The sequence below is a fragment of the Orcinus orca genome, chromosome 20 (genome assembly GCF_937001465.1).
Source record: "Orcinus orca chromosome 20, mOrcOrc1.1, whole genome shotgun sequence".
NCBI lineage: Eukaryota > Metazoa > Chordata > Mammalia > Artiodactyla > Delphinidae > Orcinus > Orcinus orca.
The window spans coordinates 42,416,728-42,423,838 of NC_064578.1; the positions used below are offsets into that span (position 1 = coordinate 42,416,728).

General features: G+C 44.0%; 1 long non-coding RNA gene across 1 annotated transcript in view; it reads right to left on the reverse strand.

Moving 5' to 3' along the window:
* Positions 1–6,855, reverse strand: part of LOC117198252 (uncharacterized) — a 236,229-nt gene extending 229,374 nt beyond the window's left edge. Inside the window, exon 1 of the long non-coding RNA XR_007474149.1 lies at positions 6,841–6,855. This is a non-coding gene — a long non-coding RNA (uncharacterized LOC117198252). The remainder of the gene's footprint in view (positions 1–6,840) is intronic.
* Positions 6,856–7,111: the final 256 nt, after the last annotated feature.

Consider the following 7,111-nt stretch of genomic DNA (forward strand, 5'->3'; position numbering starts at 1 on the left):
TCAGGAGCAGACACCCAGTGCTCTCCTGAGAAAACCAGTGGTCCAGAAGCTCATAAGGCCCAGGTCTCTGTTTCAAAGTCCCACCAAAGGGTTGGTCCACAATCATCATTTCTGCATGAAATCCACGCAGTCAATTGAGAAATAAAGTAACATTGTATTTCTATACCTCTTTATGGTTATCAAACATTTCCTTTCATATGCATCATCTCACTTAATTCTCACAACACTGTAGGGCAATTATCAATATCTTCATGTTACAAATGAGGTACTAAAGTTCAAAGATACTGGGCATCTTACCTGAAGTCACACTGGCAGAGCTGAACAGAGCCCAAGTCTTCTTGGCCCTGAATTCAGGGAGCTCTTCACTTCACAATACTTAACAAAAGTAGTTGACCACCCTATCCCTAAAGGAGACCCACAGCCACTATCCCTATTCCACCCCACCCAGTTACTATTCTGTCACCCTATTTTTTGCTTCCGTAACCGAGCAGACTCTATGGGGCCTTCCTGGGACAGACCCCTCCCCCATATCCTCTGCTGTAGCTCCTCTCTGAAGTACCTGGATAATAGAATCCGATGCACACTTCCTGAGTTGTTTTACAGATGCTAAGACCACCACCAATTGGAAGAAATTAACTAGTTGATGATCATGAGCCCCCAGACCTACTGGCACCTAAGGATTGATCATGTTAATCCCTGTGACACTGCCCTGTTACCTCACCATTAACCAATCAGAGAACTGTGCATGAGCTGATCACATACCCTGGGACCCCGCCCCCCTCACCTGGCCTTTAAAAATGCTTTGCCGAATCCCTTTGGGCGGCTTGAGGTTTTAGAGCATGAGCCACCCATTCTCCTTGTATTGGCACCTTTACAATAAACGTTGCACTTTCTTTCACCACAACCCAGTGTCAGTAAATTGGCTTTACTGCACACAAGTGATCAGACCCAAGTTTGGTTCAGTAACACTTCCAAAATTATTTTACGTATTGTCTGTCTCCTTCATCCTCCCTTATTTTGAACATATCTTCTAGAACATGTGTTCCACCAGGGTAGGGACTTTGTCCACTGCTGAATCACCAACACCTACAGCAGTGTCCGAAACATAGCAGGCATGTAATAAAGATGAAATAAATAAATGAATGAAAGAAAAATTTCTGGGGCACAAGACTTGTCCAATGGTCTTAAGACCCACAGCATGCCTAACACTTACAGTCATGTGGGGCGTTAGATGTAATATACTTCTGAGACTCCTGGCTGGATCAAGAAATCCACCCAGGGGCTTCCCTGGTGGCGCGGTGGTTGAGAGTCCGCCTGCCGGTGCAGGGGACGCGGGTTCGTGCCCTGGTCCGGGAGGATCCCACATGCCGCGGAGCGGCTGGGCCCGTGGGCCATGGCCGCTGGGCCTGCGTGTCCGGGGCCTGTGCTCCGCGGCGGGAGAGGCCGTGGCAGTGGGAGGCCGGTGTACCGCAAAAAAAAAAAAAAAAAAAAAAAAGACTGACAACATCAAGTGTTGGTAAAGATAAGAAACACCTGGAATGCTCAAATTTTGCTGGTAGAGTATAAAATGGTACAAACACTTTGAAAAACTTAGGCAGCAGTAGAAAACTACTCGGGAGTAAAATGGAATGAATTGATACACATAACAGCATAGATTAATCTCAACAACATTATGCTGAGTAAGAAAAGCCAGACACAGAATAGTATATAGCACATTATTTCCACAGAAAGTCTAACACAGGCAAAACTAATCTATGGTGATAGAAACCAGTAATGGTTGTTTCTGGAGGTGGGATTGACTGAAAAGGGGCACAAGAGTACTCTCTGAGAGTGATGGAAATGCTCTGTATCTTGATAGGGCTGTGAGTTACATGGGTATATACATTTGTCAAACCTGGCGATCCAGAGGTTAGGACTCAGCGCTTTCACTGCCGCAGGCCTGGGTTCAATCCCTGGTCAGGGAACTAAGATCCCACAAGCTACGTGGTACAGACAAAAAAAAATTTTTTTGATTGAACTGTACTCTTAAGATCTATGCATTTCACTATATATAAATTATACCCTGATTAAGTTAAAGAGTCAAACTCATCATTCTTCTTTCCAAACCTTTTCCTCCTACTTTTTATCTTAGTTTACACATCACCATCTATTTAGTATTCTTCAAGCCCAACTCATCCTAGATTTCTCTCTCCCTGTTCCTGCCACCTTCATCTACTCTATATCCAAACTCTTCAGAGTCCATCTTGTAAATAACTCTCAAATTTGTCCCCTCATTTCCATCACTAAAGACCCAGGATTAGTTCATACTTCTGGACTAATGAAGTAGACCTACAACTGGACTTAGCCTTTCCTCATTAACTCTCTACAATGCCAACAGAGTGATCTTCCTAAAATTCTTAATTTATTATGTCACTCCCTCACTGAAACTTCTTCAATAGATTTACACTACCTGTAAAAGAATATCTAAACCCCTGGGAGAACAAGAAGCCAAGAGCTACCCGGTCTAGTCTATGAATATATCCAAGGGATTTAATGTCCAACGTCATCTGATCCCCAATTAGAGGCCTGGCAGTCCTCATTTTCTATCTGGTGAACTACGTGTTCATGTCGCAGCTTCACCTGTGATAACCTGGATTTCATAATCACCTCAGTCCGGTAACAAATGCTCATCCTCTTCCCTATTTGCCTCATTGAAAGGAGTCTCCATTTCCAGCCACCAGGACTCAGAGCCTGGAGGTACCAGCTCTTCCTTCCCCTCCTCTCTCACGAACCCAGGCACAAAAGTCCTGCCCATTCAGCCTCAATAGCTGTAATCTTAAAGAGAGGTGACAAGGTCCACACTGGCTGCCTTCTTCGACTGTCAGGACTGTGTCACCTCTCTTTAAGATTACAGCTGTTGCCCCTTTACAGGTTTTCTCCACTGTAAATGCAACTTAGAGGACTCACATCCAACACATTAACACCCTGCATGTTTCAGATTTTCAGCATCTCAGAGATTCCCACTTTCCCTGGATATCATCATATACCTGTTGCTTTAATTGGAGTTTTGTATTACAAACTTCAAAACGATTAGCTAAAAAATGAGGACTCTTAGTAATTAAATTAACTGTCCTTTTTTTTAGTATTCCCTTTATCTCAAAGTTAACATCAGAGGCTGATCTAACACCAAAACAAAGGCTTACTTTCACCTCATTGAAAATGTTCAAACATAAATTGAACTGTTTTTTGGGGGGGATGCTATTTATAAAAGAAATGTCCAGAGCATGGCAGATTAGAAGATATTACCTCTGGGATGCCTTCTTCCTAAAATACTTTTCTAATATTCAATGTGGCAGATTAAAGATGGTCATAGGGCTTCCGTGGTGGAGCAGTGGTTAAGAACCCACCTGCCGGGACAAGAGTGGTACTGAAAGAAGACATGGAAGCTGTAAACCTGGAGGGGCCAATGAGCAGAGGCATGGGTGTTTGGCAGACTGGATCTGAGTGTTTCTTAGCTGAGTGCCTTTGGGTAAGTTGCTCAATGCTTTAGTCTCACTTGGCTTCATCAGTAAAACAGAAATAAAAATGCCCACCTCTCAAAAAAAAAAAAGAAAAAAGAATCCACCTGCCAATGCAGGGGACACGGGTTTGAGCCTTGGTCTGGGAAGATCCCGCACACCATGGAGCAACTAAGCCCATGCGCCACAACTACTGAGCCTGCACTCTAGAGCCCTCGAGCCACAACTACTGAGCCCACGTGCCACAACTACTGAAGCCCGTGCATCTAGAGCCCATGCTCCGTAACAAGAGAAGCCACCTTAATGAGAGGCCTGTGCACCACAACAAAGAGTAGCCCCCCACTCGCCGCAACTAAAAAGAAAGCCCGCGCACAGCAATGAAGAACCAACACAGCCAAAAATTAATTAATTAATTTTTTTAAAAAGTTGATCATAAATTGACATTCCTCCCATTAAAGGTGGGATGTTTGTTACCTCTCCTTAAATTTGGGCAAGTTCTATAACTGCTTTGACCAATAGAATACTGCAGGAGTGATGCCATGCCAGTTTCCGGGCCCAGCCCTTAAGGACAAGCAGCTTCCATTTCCATTTCTTGTGTCTTGAAACAGTGGCTCTTGGAGTCCTCAGCCACCATGTAAAAATTCCAACTATCCTAAGGTCACTATGCTAGAGACACGTGTAAAGAGGCTGTGAGACTACATCTGTAGAGAGAGATGCCCAGCTAGCTCCCAGCCGAGGTCTCAGACATCATAGAGTACATATAAAGGAATCTTCCTCACTGCGTTCTGTCTGAATTCCTGGCCCACAAAACTGCAAAAAAAATTACAAAATGATTGTTGTTTTAACTCACTTGTGGGGGGGTAGTTTGTTATCCAGAAATTGATAGCTGGTACAATAAAAACCTGATAGCATTATAAGTTTTAAACAGAATTCTCCATTCTACAGAAATATACTGTTAGTGAAAAGAATCTGATTATACTTTTCAGATATCTTTATGAAATCATAGAGTAAATCTATTAGATATGAAACAAAGATAAAAGTGGGAAGTTTGTTTTTAAAAAGAGAGAATGAGAGGTTAATATTGGAATTCTACCATTATTTTGCTCTCCAGAATGCACATCTGGGAGAACATGTCAAATTCCACTTCTGGATGACTGCTAAGTTCACGCTTTTCAAAACAAAGCATTTCATTCATTTATTTATCCAATGAATATTTACTGGATACCTACTATGTGTCAGGTTCCATTCTGAATGCTAGAGATAAAGTGATGAACAAAACTGACAGTTCCTGTCTTCTGGGAGCTTAAAATGAGTGATAAAATATAAAAAGAGAAAATCAATAAGCCACATTTGGGCTCAAGAATAAGAAAAGTATCTCAGTAGACAAGGTACAGATATAGGTACACAGTGGTGGCAGAAGGGCAGCCCCAGGGCTATTGGGGCCTAGGGATGGAGCCCAGCACTGGCAGCCAGGCACTCAATTCCACTGCGGGAAAGAAGTCATGCCCCCTGCAAGAATAGAGTCCCAAGCCAAACTCGAGGCTTAAGGCCCTTCCTCTTAAAAAGAAGCTGAAAAAGACAGCTGCCAACTGGGGCTAGGTGTCCTGATGTCACAGGTAGCCATAAGCCTGGGGAGGTGAGGAACAGAGAATCCAAGACAAGCTGGACCCGAGATTCCCAAATATGATCAGAAAACAAGAACAGCAAAATATCATAAGAAGATCTGGTTCTGGGCTGGGGGTGGGCAGGGAACAACATGTGATAGCAACTATATGTCCATAAAACCACTAGGCAGGAAGGAAATAGAAAACACATCCATAAAACTGTGTATCTACTCCTGACAACATTCAAAACATATACCACTGAAACTGAACATAACCAGAACCTCCAAAGTCCATCTACAATGCTTGGCCTATGTAGAAGAAAAGTAGTAGTATGTTATTTTGTAATGGAAGTTTATGCTTTGGTTTGTCATCTATTGAGAGTTTTTATTCTTGTTCCTAAAGTGTTCAACAAGTACCACAGTGGAGAAACAAAACTCAGCAGCCTGCCAAGCATCAGGAGATGTCTGATGGTCATGGCTACTTATGAGTCTACTCAGCAGGCCAGCAGCTACAGTACAGCCCTGGAGAGGACCACGGGGCCGGCCGGAAGTGAAGATGGGTCTCCTCTTTTAGGGGAGGTGCTGTAACTCTAAGGAATGGATAAAAATTACCATAAAATTGCAGGTATTCTCACATACAGATTTGACTCCTTTAAGACAAAAATGAAATGAGGAGTGTTTTGGACCACTAAGTTTTTCATAGCTTGATGGCAAATAAAATAGCAATTTCCTAATCCATGTCTTTTTTTTTGTCATTAAAAGTTTGATGTTCCATTTATTCAGGTCTTCTGTTCAGTCAATAACATTTATAGATTTAGATGTAAGAGTCTTTCACATTTTTCATTAAGTTTATTGCTGAGAAGTTTATGGTTTTTTTATATTATTGTGAATATGATTTTTTCTCCCTTTCTTTGGAAATGGAAACCTATTAATTTTTTTTAACATCTTTATTGGAGTATAACTGCCTTACAATGGTGTGTTAGTTTCTGCTGTATAACAAAGTGAATCAGCTATACATACACATACATCCCCATATCTCCTCCCTCTTGCATCTCCCTCCCACCGTCCCTATCCCACCCCTCTAGGTGGTCACAAAGCACCCAGCTGATCTCCCTGTAATCCATGTCTTTTTTAATTCAAGTATGAATGAACACATCAGGTTGCCCTGAGTAACCTTTGCTTCATCTATGAGTGAAGCAAATTAGCATCCAGGATCCAGACATTTTATTCTTTTTTTTTTTAAGCAATTGAAGTAAATGTCTAACTACAGCTTGACAAGGAACTAGCCTGGAGGCAATATTGAATAGTCAAGAAGAGCAGAAGCTCTGAAGCCAGGCTGTGGAGATTCCTACCTTGACTGACTCTGCCACTAACAGGTGTGAAATCTTTGGGAGGCAACCTTTCTTCTCTGTGCCTCAGTTTCCTCACGCACTCATATATTATATTAGGTCGGGAAGGAACAACTGTATTTAAACCGAAAACTCCCTACCCAGGAAGAAGCAAACCACCCAACTGCTGCACTTCTTTTTCAACAGTGCTCCTGAAGCCGGCGAGAGGACGCGGAGAGCACCTCCCGCGTAGTTGTCCCACTCGCGGCGGGACTCAGGGGCTCGGTCCTAACTGAGCTGAGGGAACCGGAGAAGATCATCCCACTCAGCACCGGCAACACCCTGCCTTCCCTTCAGCAAACCAGTTAGTGTGAACAACCCCGGGCGCCCACAACAGCCCCGCCACACTCACCCGCTGCCAGACTGTCGCTCAGAAGCCAGCACCTGCGCCTCCTGCGGCTGCCCTGGTCGGGAGGCGGGAAAATGACTCAGGCCACGCCTACCTACCCTCGGGGCCGAACCTCACTGCGCCCTCCCCCCCGCCCACTTCACTGCGCCTGCGCCCGAAGCCGCGGGGCAGGTTGGGAGGTGTCGGTGGCTTGTTGATTGGGTCGGAGGGTGGGTTACTTGTGGCGCTGCTCAGGTGTTCGCCGCAGTTTCTGGATGTCGCTTTTGCCACAGCT